The sequence below is a fragment of the Coturnix japonica genome, chromosome 5 (genome assembly GCF_054131305.1).
Source record: "Coturnix japonica strain WE chromosome 5, WE-NBRP24, whole genome shotgun sequence".
Taxonomy (NCBI): domain Eukaryota; kingdom Metazoa; phylum Chordata; class Aves; order Galliformes; family Phasianidae; genus Coturnix; species Coturnix japonica.
This window is the reverse complement of record NC_140667.1, coordinates 15,318,323-15,330,988: the sequence shown is the minus strand read 5'-3', so window position 1 is coordinate 15,330,988 and position 12,666 is coordinate 15,318,323. Positions and strand designations below refer to the sequence as shown.

Genomic DNA, 12,666 nt, shown 5'->3' with positions numbered 1-12,666 from the left:
CATTTAAACTGAAGACCTGCATTAAAATACGTGAATAGAATTGCTTTATCTGATGCCTTCTTATGAGTTAAGTGTATATGTTTTTTGTTGTTGTTGTTGTTTGTTTGTTGTCCTCAGGATGTAGACAGCAATCTTTAAATAAAAAGTCCTTTTATGGGAATCCTACTTCATGTGCTTAATGACTTTTTCATGTGAGCTCAGATATTTACAAAACAAGTTAAAATCTAGTTTGTAAAAACTGAATTTCTGGTCAAAATCTAGCCACTCTAAAATGTTGTAAGGAGAAAATTAAACTGCAGTTTCTTTATCCTGAAGAAATCCTGGAAAGCATTCTGAAGGTCGGATTGGGCCTAACTGCACTGATGGCATTAAGTGTTTTGCAGCCTCTTGTATTGACAACTGCATCCACCTGTTGTGTAACAGTCTGGTAGGTAAGGCACATCACAGGTTGCCTGTTTTTAATGTAAACTCCTACTGAGAGATGAGAACTCAAGGATTCTTCAGTTGAGATAGGTTACTGTGACTAGACAAGTTCCTTTTCTTGCCTATGTTGTATCTGTCCAGACCTGCTGTCTGCGATGGGATGCAAGTAGATCGTTTTTGCACTTGATCTGATTTGGTGATTGCTGTGGAAGCACACTGGAATATCTGAGGTGATAGCAAGTTCTGGATGCCCCATCCTTGGAGGTGTTCAAGACCAGGTTGGACGGGGCCCTGGGCAACCTGATCTAGTAAAGGTGTATGTTTGGTGGCCCTGCTAGACAGGGGGGTTGGAACTACATGATCCTTAAGGTCCCTTCCAACCTGGGTCATTCTGTGATTCTCTGCTGCTTTCCCTGCTGTATGCTGCAGAACTATTTCTGGGCAAATTTTTAATAGTGGTAATCATATATCATGTGGAATGCTCTTCCCTTAACTCTCTGGTAGCTTTTCAAAAGTGAGTAAATTACTTAATGAAATTATAACTGAGAACAAAGGCACCAGAGAACTCAATGCTATTCTTTTTCCCTTACTGGAGTCATAGAAAGTGATATTCAAATGTGATCTAACTATCCTTGTTTATAATTTAATTATCCTGCTGCCTAATTTTTGTCAACTTTGCCTATGCAGTATGCCTACTTAATAGTAAAAAAGCAAAATAGCAGATGAAACTTTTTCATAGTGTGATTCACACCTCTGGAATAAGGGACTGAGATTCTCATAGTAGTTAATCCATCACTGACTGTTCAACAGGATGCTTAATAGACATACAGTGCAGTAGCCTAAATGGGAATTGTTTTCTGCATTTACTATTCTGAAAGTAAATGAGTTGTTTTTCAGTGAACATGGGATTCATCTGAAATCTGCATGCAAGGTCCTTTTTTGCATAAAGCAGGTCAAATCCTGAATTATTCATGTTTTTTTTTCCCAGTTATTGGTTATCCTGGAAAGGGAGACAGAGTTTATTCCAGACATGCTCTCCAAATTGCAATAATGGGAACATTGCACTGGTAATTATGGTTTTACTAATTGTATATATTTGTTCACTTACTCTTCAGAAGAATATTTATATCTGATTTGCAGTTTGGCACTGTAGCTGAGTTATGAATCATAAGCAGGAAAGAGGTCAGTTCTGTTTGTGTGATTTTTGTGCCTGATTCTTTATTAGGTCCCTGGGAGGTTCCTTCTGAAGGAAGCCTCCATCAATTTTAAATAATTGTAACAGTCTACAGATGTTATGCTTGAACACTACTTATATGGGTGCTCAGGTGGAAGGGAAAAATTGTGCAAAGACTTCAGCTGTCATTAGGTGCATCATGCTATTGCTATTAATGCTTTGTTTTGCTGCCTCATTAATCATTAATGATCTTCTGTCAAGCTAATTCTGACTTCTAAACTTATGACTGCTCTGAGTTCTTCTGCTTAGTTTATCCTTGTGTGATTATTTTGTTGTTGATTTTGTTTGTTTCACTTTAAGAGAGGGACTTATTCACTCTTCACAGAGAATATAGAGCCAGATTCAAAATGGGTTGGAATAAGAAAGAGATTCTCTTCACTGGCTCAAGTAGATCTGAGATCATGTCATATTAACAAACCTTAGAGCTTGAACACATCAGCAGTGTATTAATCCCAAGTTCTGAAATGATTCTTTTTTTTTATTATTTTTTTTATTTTTAAAACTTGTTTTATGCCTAAAATACTGGAGGTTTAACAGATTCCTTCCACTACTTTAGTTTTGTTTGATTTTTGGCCTATTTGATTATTTTAGTATGTGTAAAAGCAGAAGGGCTGACAGTGGGTAAGACAAATGGCAAGTGATTATACAATGCTGTGACTAATTGTGTAAAGTTCAGTGAATTTTAATAATTCAAGGAATTTGTTCAGTAAAAGTAATTTTGCATGTATGTAAAGACAGAAATAATTCAATTCATATAACATTATTTGTAGAAATCAGGCAGTTGTTACTACTCATTGCTAATGTTATTAATATAATATCTTTTATTAGTTTATGGGAATAGATGCTAAGGCTGCTTACAGTTAGTTTCTGAATGATTGCTGAGCATAAGCAGTTGCAAGGGTGGTGACTACATATCAATTTCTGTGGTAACTTTAAATCTTTAAACTTTGAATCTTTAAAGCCTAACTTTGTATTTCAGCATAGCCAAAATTTCTAACAGTTCAGTTCATGATACCTGGAGTTAATATGACCTCATGACATTATGCCTAGATCCTATATGGGAGCAAAGTGGCAAGTCTGCTTAAATTGGTGCTAGTGTGCTCAATAAAGCATGCCATCTGAGACAACGGGAACACATGCTTTATAAGAATAAGGTGCCTTTGACGTTACTCTGCTTACCCCCCACAGAACAAATGTTTTATTCATGAAGGAAATTTTTAAAATGAAAGCAAGGAACCAAGTCTCTTGGTTGCTATGGGTTGGTAGCATTAGCAAGTGAGCATCACTCTACTGTTTTGGTAAAAGATGAGGAAGTACGTAGCTTGTTGTTTAGTAAAGTGCAGTTGTTTCTTTCAATAAGTTTTGAGGCTTCTGCTCAAGAAGCTTGAATTCATCTGCTGAATCTTATCACATTAGATAGGTTAACTACTATTTTCTCATTGGGAAAATACTGCCTCTTAAGGTAACTGGCTGAATGAGCCCTAGATTGTGTTCTGTGAGTCATAATTCACATCTTCCCCTGCTGTGTGTGTTATGGCAGTAATCTGATTGTCTGCTTTAAAATTATTTTTATTTTGCCTCATGTGTTAGTAGAAACGTTACTTGCATTTGGGAGTGTTCTCCCTTTTCTTCATAAATAATTTATCAAGTATGCTTTTGCTTGCATGGCCTTTATTATGCCTCCCAAAAGATTTTTACAGAACCCTGTTTTGCTTAAGAACCACCAAAAGAAGATGAATGAAGCTTAATATTTGACCATGAATTTACTTTAAATTTGTTAGACAACTTTCTCCTCACACTGTAGCCACTGGCACATTCTTAATAGAGCCAGAGGGAAAACAAAGAAGTTAACTCATCTAAGTTGGGTACACATTTATCATCTTGCAATATGCACTGAAAACTGGAGATAGCAAACCAGCCAAATACTTCTCCTGGGAATTCTTGAGGGTATGTGACAGCAGACCTTATTTCACATTATTTCACTCAACTTTGAGGCTCCTCTGACCCTCAAATAGGACTGACTCTCCCTGTCCAGTGTGTCTTTGAGTCCTAATTTATGAAAGTTCCAACATACATTAATCTAATTTAACTCCTTTAGGGCTGCTGTGCATACATTTTTGTCACTATGTAGAAGTGCTGTAAGTATTGATGCCCCTGGCTCCTTCTGCAAGTTGAGAAGATATCTGAAAGTGTGAAGAATTATGTATCGACTCATGAAGAGAATCACTGTTTTGTAAAAGACTTATCAAGTAACATAATCACTCTGGCACAGACTTCCTACTGGCCTATATTTCTTCTAATGGCATAATTCTTCACTTTTTTACTGGGGAAAGCTGAAGTGTTTATTTGCCAAACCTTGTAGAAGGGACTGGTGTCAGAGCAATGATCAAAACTGTGGATGTCTTGTCAGTCAGACTGACAGGTGCCACATCACCTCATAGTGATAACACAGGAAGTTGCGCTGAGCATGTCAAAATGGCACAGTCTGATGCTAATGTCTATGATGATGAGAGCTGTGTTGAAAGCTGCAGTTGCAAGAGGTGAATAATGTTTTGACTGAAAATTTGCATTGTTGCCTGTGTAAGATGAGCTGTATAAGATGGAGTGTGTGTTTTTTTATTATTATTATTTTTATTTTTTCCCCTAATGGAAACAAGACTGAAGTCGTGTTATTGGTATGCTGTTCAGGCTGCTTGACCTGTGGGGTGGATGAAGGCTACCTGACAGAAAGCTTTGCGCATGCACAATCTCTGCCTATGATTGGCAAACAGCATAAACTTCGCTGTGGGTAAAGACACCAATCCTTCACAGGTCTGAAATAAAACTGTTTGGCAGGTATGTTTATCTAATGGGCACACTGATTTGCTAGAGTATTTTGTTATTGCAGAGCACTCAGTGTAGTTTGGAAGCTCTGAGAGATTTAGAGGTCTAATAGGATGTGGGAAAGCTATCAGAATGTAATGGTATCTTTTTCAATTGTACAGTAGATGCAGTTCTTGAAGGACATGTAAGGAATGGCCCTAGCTTTGTCATCAAAGGAAAAAAAAAAAAAAAAAGACACCTCCTGGAACAAAACAGTGATTAGAGGAAATATTCTTTAGTGCTGCTTAATGTTTCCGTGTTCCAATTTTTTTCAGTTTTTTTTTTTTTTTTTTTTTTTCTCCCTCCTCAGTGTCTTCTACAATCCTGGTGCATTATGGCAGTTTGCCTCAGATTTTATCAATGATTCTCTTTCAGTCTTCTACTTAAATTTTTCTTTCATGCTCTGAGATAGATTTGTGCTTCCTGGATGTGGCTCTATGAATTTTGATAGCATTCTTTTGAACAATGTTCCAGATTTAGATATGCCAGTTTTGTCTCGCAGCAGAGACTGTGAGTGTAATACAAGTCTTAGAAATTTCACAACCAGCCATTTGGCTTTGGGAGGATAGTTAAGAATAACTCACCCAAATGGGTGATCATTAATTTTGATCATCTTTCAAGAGACCTGAGACTTAGAAGTAAGATGGTCACATGAAATGTGCAAGAAAAAATCTCAAATAATGGGATTAAAAGAAGAATAAAGATTCCTTGTAAGTGCTTTTGAAGTTAAATAGTGAAGACAGAAATTAAATTATAATTTGAATGAACTGTGAGATATTATTGGCTTATTTTTAATCAAAATTCTTACAGAGAGTATAAAGTCATGGAAGCATGCCAGACTTTAAAACCTGAGAAACATAATCCTTCATTTACTCACAGCAAAGGAGCATTACAACACTGCAGTTTTCTGCTTCGCATCTCCTCAGTATTCCTTGACATGAGGTTTAAACCAAATTCTATCTGTGACAGAAGGAGATGGGGGAAGGATTGTCTCTCCAACAAATCTGCTTAAACATGTAAAAGAAAAAATCAAAACCTGCTGGTTTCTGGGATGGAGCTTTTGTTGTGGACCTGTGGACTGTGCTGCACTAGGCCAGGGTTATCTAGAAATTGGAGATTTTTGGGGTATTAAAGAGTTTGGATGTCACTTCTGAGCTGTCCTTTAGATTCTTAATTGCAAAATGCTGGACTGCAGCCTTTACAGGTCATTTTTGTTCTGTGTACTTCAACATGTCTCTGGTGGCTTCTCTGCTGGTAAATTCACCTTACATCAGTCAGTGCTAGTTGGCAAAAGTGAGTATGGGAAACTGGTGGTGTCTTATCTTTGAAGCTGTGCATGTAGATCACTGTAATTTTGAAATTTGCATGTTAGAATTGATTTATTGTATTTTCCAGATTTTAAACTGTCTTGAATTTTTATAGCGCCCTGGAATAGTGGCATATAATTTTTGCCTGTCAGAGTTTTGAGATCTACTCAGACCAACAGTCTGATAAATTCTAAGTTTAAGTAAATAAAAAAAAAAGGGGGGAGGGGGCGGGGGGGGGGGGGGCGGGGAAAGCGGTTGTATACCATAAAACAGAACTTACGTTTTAGCAGTTATCCTGTTATCCTCTTCATGTGGTTTAGAGCTTTTCCAGCTTTGCTTATCTGCTGAGCTACATCCAGGACAGAGAAAGAAGTAAAAAGGATTTTCTAGATATCCTGGTATGATGTGAACACAACTTCTACACTGGTCATGCTTTAAATCAAAGATGTTGTAAGAGGAATTTCCTCATGGTGTTAATTTGGTTATCATGTGCATAACTGGGATTGTATGTGGCTCCATGAGAGGCATCTAGAGCTACAACTGATGCAGTAAGATACTTGGGGCCTTCTAATACCTAAAAGTTTGTGTGCCTGTGAATACATTCATGGTAGGTGTGTGTGGGGGGAGGAAGTGCTCTTTAACACAGACAGATTACATGTCCACTTTAATAATGCTGTGTTACCAAATACATTTTTAGTCCACAAGACTGAAACAAAAACATTTCAATATTCTTTTTTTATTAAAGCTATCCTTTTAAGAATGTTCACTCAGCCTGTAGAATCATTAAATTATTCAGGCTGCAAAAGGCCTCTAAACCCACCAGTCCAGCCTATCCAGATCTCTCTGTAGAGCTTTCCTGCCATCAAGCAGATCATGTACTTTGTCCCAGAGTGTTGTCATCTGCAGGCTTACCAAGGATACACTTGATCTTCTTGTCCAAATAATTGATAAATATGTTAAACAGATGTCCTATTAAAGTCACAAGCAAACACGCTATAAAATGAAATATCATTTTAAAAAAATAGTAAGTCCTGATGTTTTCATTTTGTTACGTGTAAAAATTGTTTTCAAGTTATTACAATTTTTCTTTATCAGTATTTCAAAGGGGCTTTTAGGCAGATAGATTTATCTTCTGTGTTTATGGCTCACTGTATGGAAATGTGAATTTGTATGCATAGGTTTGTGTGGTTCCAATTAATTGGGATTTTAGGTTTGAGTACTTGGAATCAAATCTTGTTAAACAACTTTCTTAAAATGTTAGAAAATGCTAGCTGTGTAATAATAAAGGCTACATATTTGATTAACAGGTTTTCAAGAAGGTAAAATGTTAGTATTTTAATATTTTGTGTTTTGAGGTATAAAGTCTGACATACTATAATTGGAGCATAACATCAGAATTTTTTCAGCTGCCATTTAAGAAGTGCTCTGAAGACTGTCTTCATTCAATAAAACTGAGTTAGTGCTCTGGAGGAAAAATAAATGTCTATAAATATTTAGTTTTATACAATCAAGATAAATTATGGATTGTAAATGTAGAGCTACTGTTCTGAGTGTCCTCTTGTTCTTCATTTATATTCAAACAGCTTTTCCTATACTGACAGAACACCAGGATTTCCAATATCCAGCTGGGGATTTTGAACTTTTCTGTTTCTTTTTTGTGGTCACTTGCATGATGGAATATGAATAGCTTAAGTGCATGTTTTAAGGAGACTGCTAGAAGGCAGAGCCAAGTTTGGGGCTTTTGTCTGAGCATCTATTTTGTAAACTCTTAGGAATAAAGTCTGTTATAAAAGCTTTTGTTTTTGATATAGCATAATGTTGGTTTTGACTATTTTTGAATTATCTCCTTCATTACAGTAAAATAAATATACATATACACAATCAGTTATATAGTCCAGTTCTTATTTAATACCTAGATTTTAGTGCAGAATAAAAACAGTTGCGTAGTTTTTCCATACCTGCCATATCTGTGACAAAACCTGAAAATCTTAAAAAGATTGTTCAGATAAGCATATCCTACTGGGATATAGAGGAAGTATCTATACTGAAAGCTAAGCAGATCACTGTTTGGAATAGCTTTTTTTTTCTTATTTTTATTTTTTACTTTGCAGAAGTTCAGAGGTGTTTGTATAGACAGGCATTTTGGTATGAGCCTATCTCTTGAAATTCATTATATTTTTTTTCTTTCCTGTGGAAATAGATGTTTTCTCCCCTTTCGCATTGCATCTACCAGCCTGCAGGCATGTGGTCTCTACATGACTTGTTTCTGAAGCAGTATAGTCAGTGGTGCCCACCCCGAAGGGTATGTGAGGGGAATGCAGTGAAGTCAGACTAAAACTAGTGTAGAGAAAAGAGAAAAAGAATAATCTTGATAGCTGTTCCCAACCATTTTCCTTTCCTTCCACCTACACAATGAACATTAAAACACTTAACCACCAAGAAGTGATGCCTGCTGGGCTTTGTCTTTCCTAATATGCAGGGGCTCTTTTGTTTTTGCAGAGGCATAGTGATTTTAGGAAATTTGCTTCTTTAAGATAAGCAATGAGGAACTGAAATAGGAATGAGCTGTGGCATTTACACGCTTAGTGCAGTGTTCTTTAATGGTACAACAATACAATACTGTCTTTTATACTGAAACAAGTATGAAACCTGGCTAAATAATTTGAGGGAAGTTTGGGGACTTTGGTGAAATGACTTGAATGAATTAATGGGAGCAGTTCTGAATACTGTTGCCCTTCTACATCCTAGTCCTTTGCCAGAAAGTCCTGCCCCAGAAGAGTGAGTTGTGTGGAAGTACTTCTGCTAATGTCATTCACAGATCACCATTTAATCTAGTACTAATATGTTTTCCAGTGAATTTAGACAACAGGGTTGTGTGCATATATGCCGCTATGCCCTGATAGAAAGGCAGTAATTTCTTGCAAATGGGTGAGGTAGATGGCTGGGAACCTGATATTCTTTGAAACTAATCCACAGAAACTGTTTAGTTGGAAAGCTCTTAAAGTATTATTCAAGATGACATGATAGCATAGTGAACATTTCTCATATGTTCATTTGTGAATTAAAAAAGAATAAAGGAAAGAGGATGTGGAGTAAGGGGGAAAGAGCTGGAGCAAGATAGAAAATGGAATGCTGCTAAGTACAAATGCTGACAGTGGCAGATGTGATGTGAGTGCACTTTGATAATGACATTTATGTGTTGTAACATATCTGCAGAATATCTCAGAGAAAACATTGAACCAAGCATCTTCCAGTTTTGATAATCTGTGAACAAATGATCCAATACCATATAGTTTAGAAAAATAAGTGTGTGCTTCATTGCATAATACTGATCTAAAGATGAGCTGACTTTTAACTTCTATGACATGCACTTTTGATAAATATCTATGCAGACTGAGGGATTTTTAGTATGAATTTCAGATTTTTGGTAGCTTTGTATTTCTTCCTATCCTTATCCCTGTTCAATTCATATTGCCTCTTTCCACAGAGTGATTTATTTCTTATTAAAGAAGTTACAAGACTCAGATTCACATAGGCCTATCTCCTTGGAGAGGTTAAAATAAGGACAAAATAAGTGGAAGGATTTAAAAAAAAAAAAGAAAAAAATATGAGGTAATCTTTTCTCTTGGTACACTAACTTCTTCTGTAATTTATACTAAACTGAATTCTTTTTCCCTTATCTTCTTATAATTTATAGTTAATCCTAAAGTCATAATTACGCTTCTTTTAGATGTCTTTAGAAAAATCTTAGAGATTTGGATGAGAATCAAAACTAGTATTGTTGAACTTAATCTGTGGGAGCAGATAAGGTTTTCTAATTCATACTTTACTTGATAACAAACTTGATTTATTTATTTTTTTTCAGTGATAATCACAGCTCTCTGGCCTGAAGGAATACTATTTTTCACTATTTACAAGGACTTTAATCCATTCCTTATTTGCTGTCTGGTGAAGATTGCAATGAAATGATAGTTCTGCATGCTATTCTATATGCAGTAAATATGTCCAAGGGCACTACAGAGCATGTACCAGCTTTTGTGGAAGTGCTTAGTTTATAGAATCATAGAGTCAGCAAGGTTGGGAAAGACTTCTAAGATCATCCTGTCCAATTTAGTTTTTTTTTTATTCTCAACCATTTCTGGTTTCTGCAGTAGGTTTAAAAGTAGACATGCCTTCAGTCTTCAATTAGGAAATGCACAGTTATGTCCTAAAGTCTGAGAATGATACAGAAAGCAGTTTCATTCACAGACATACCAGCAGGAAGACCTTTATTAATGTTCCTGTTGCTGCATTCAGTATTATTTGAGAAATGTGTGGGAGATATCTGGTTATGGGCCATTCTGATGATACTGATTGAATGTGCCCTGTTCTGAGACAGGTTGTGGTGTCTTGCTTATAAACCCGTCAGTGTGTCAGTCTTCCTTTGGTGTGATTTGTTTTCCTGCAGAGGCAAACAAGATATTGAAATACTGGCTTCTCTTTCTTGTGGCAAGAAAAGAAACAAATGTAGGGTATACTTATTCCTTGTTTTTGTTTGATGTGGACAATACAAGCTTATTTTGTTCTTGCTTTCTAGTCATGTAGTTACTGGTGTCTCTTAAAAAGAAAATTTTAGTTAAAAAAATAATACAGTTGCCTGTCCTTCAGACTATGAAGCTGCTAAGACAAGAAAGATCAGGAAGCTGTTTATATTTAAAGTTGTTAATGAAGAAAAGCTGAAGAAATCTGGGATTAGGATGCTGACTGATGCAGGATAGCAGTTAAACTCTCTGATGGTTCCCACAGGTTATTAAAAAGTGTGCGACTGTGAGCTAACCATCTGGGGCCTATGGGTTTGTCTATTAAGAAGAGAGTTCTAGAAAAGGGGAAGGGAATGTTAGTTCTCTTTTCCCAAGACATCAACTGCTTGCCACTGAGCCAACCTTGATTTTGTTCAGTCTGGGTATTGGCTTGGATTTCTGAAAAGGAAATCTTGGAAGCCTGCCTGGTTCATAAAAAATAATTTAAGGTGCCACCACAGTGCCAAGGGAACTTCTCATTATTGTTTCAGATATTTTATGATGTTGGCACTCTTCCTGAAATAATCTGAGAACTGCAGATACAATACTACTTTGGAGTGTAGAAAAATAAATCTCAGTGAAATTTCTTTATTCTTTCCTGGGTTTCACTACTTTGCATTTTCCTCAGTAAACACAACTATACAACCTTTTATGGAAGTTAAATCCTTACTCTGAACAACAGCATCATTATTTCAAATGTATCTGTGCCAAGCTAAAACACAGAAATTAGCAAGAAATGGAAGAAAAATGTACTGTGAATGCTCTTATAAGTGTCTAATCTCTATGGACTATCAGATGGGGATTTTAAACGCACAGCTGAGCTGCAGATTCTTAAATAAGTGACTATATGATATAAAAAACAACCCTTCTTTTTTGGTTCATAGCAGATACTTTACAACTGAGCTTGACAGTGAGAACTGCAAGAAATATTTAGGATATGGGCAGATACATATCTGCATCCCTAGATACATAGCTTCTTTAAACGCAGAGTCTGAAGAATGCAAAATTTAGAATGTTTCCTTTTCTGATTCTATGATCTGAATCATGCTAAGAAATCTAGTATGATAGTAGAAAAAGAAAATTTTGCTGTATGCTTTCCAGCTGGCAGTACTCTGTGAGTAATGCTATTTAGCTCTGTAACAATAATCTGAATACTTTAGTTATAAGCTATCATTAACGCTTTGAGCATAAGTGGTAAAGTTATTTAATCTAGTTTTCCCCCTATTATAAATGTAAACTGGAATTTTGGGAGACCAGGGAGGAGGACACTTGACTACTGAATCAGAGGTCCTGCAGTCGCTCCTAGGATTGGAGAGCAGTGTGTTAATTCCTTTTTCACATTGTATAAGAAATTAAGAGTAGCTCTGTTGCACATGACCACATAACCATCCATGACCAAAAGGAAGATGTAGGAATAAACAGCTGCAATAAAACCTCCTCTGTCTCCTCTGTTCTCCAGCATTTTGCCATCTATTATGATACTTGTATACAGAATCACAGAATTATTAAGTTTGGAAAAGACCTTGAAGATCATCCAGTTCAACCATCACCAATACTTCCCAGCTAAATCATATCCCTCAACACAACATCCAAATGTTTCTTGAACATCCCCATGGTCGGTGACTCCACCACCTCCCTGGGCAGTGCATTCCAATGCCTGACCACCCTTTCCGAGAAGTAATACTTCCTGGTGTCCAGCCTGAATCTCCCCTGGTGCAGCTTGAAACCATTCCCTCTAGTTCTATCACTGTCTACACGAGAGAAAAGGCCAACCCCCAGCTCACTACAACCTCCCTTCAGGAAGTTATAGAGAGCAATAAGGTCTCCCCTGAGCCTCCTCCAGGCTGAACAATCCCAGCTCCCTCAGCCTCTCCTCATACGGCCTGTGCTCCAGACCCCTCACCAGCTTTGTAGCCCTCCTTTGAATGCGTTCCAGGGCCTCATTATATACATTTAAAATATATATAGTATATATACATTTATAATATTATCGTTATATAATTTCACTAATCTTCTGTAGTGTTCCAATTCATGAATTTGTCTAATATTCTGAACCAGTTATATGCAGCATGTTTCCTAAAATTAACAACTTGTTGGTTAGCTGACCATTATCTGAGGCTAGTGGTACAATGAAAAAGATGTTAAACTGCCAAAAAACAAAACATAAAATACCAGCGTTTCCTCCCACCCCCTTAAAAAAATTCCCACCCTCCCCCCCAAAAAACTACCACCTTAAGTCCCCTAAAATCGAGCCCACATTCATTAGCTTTTGTATATGTAA

The 12,666-nt window shown here is 36.6% G+C and overlaps 1 long non-coding RNA gene across 1 annotated transcript in view; it reads left to right on the top strand.

Moving 5' to 3' along the window:
- Positions 1-1,409: 1,409 nt before the first annotated feature.
- LOC146760694 (uncharacterized) overlaps positions 1,410-12,666 on the top strand; it is a 46,020-nt gene continuing 34,763 nt past the window's right edge. Inside the window, exon 1 of the long non-coding RNA XR_014946453.1 lies at positions 1,410-1,490. This is a non-coding gene — a long non-coding RNA (uncharacterized LOC146760694). The remainder of the gene's footprint in view (positions 1,491-12,666) is intronic.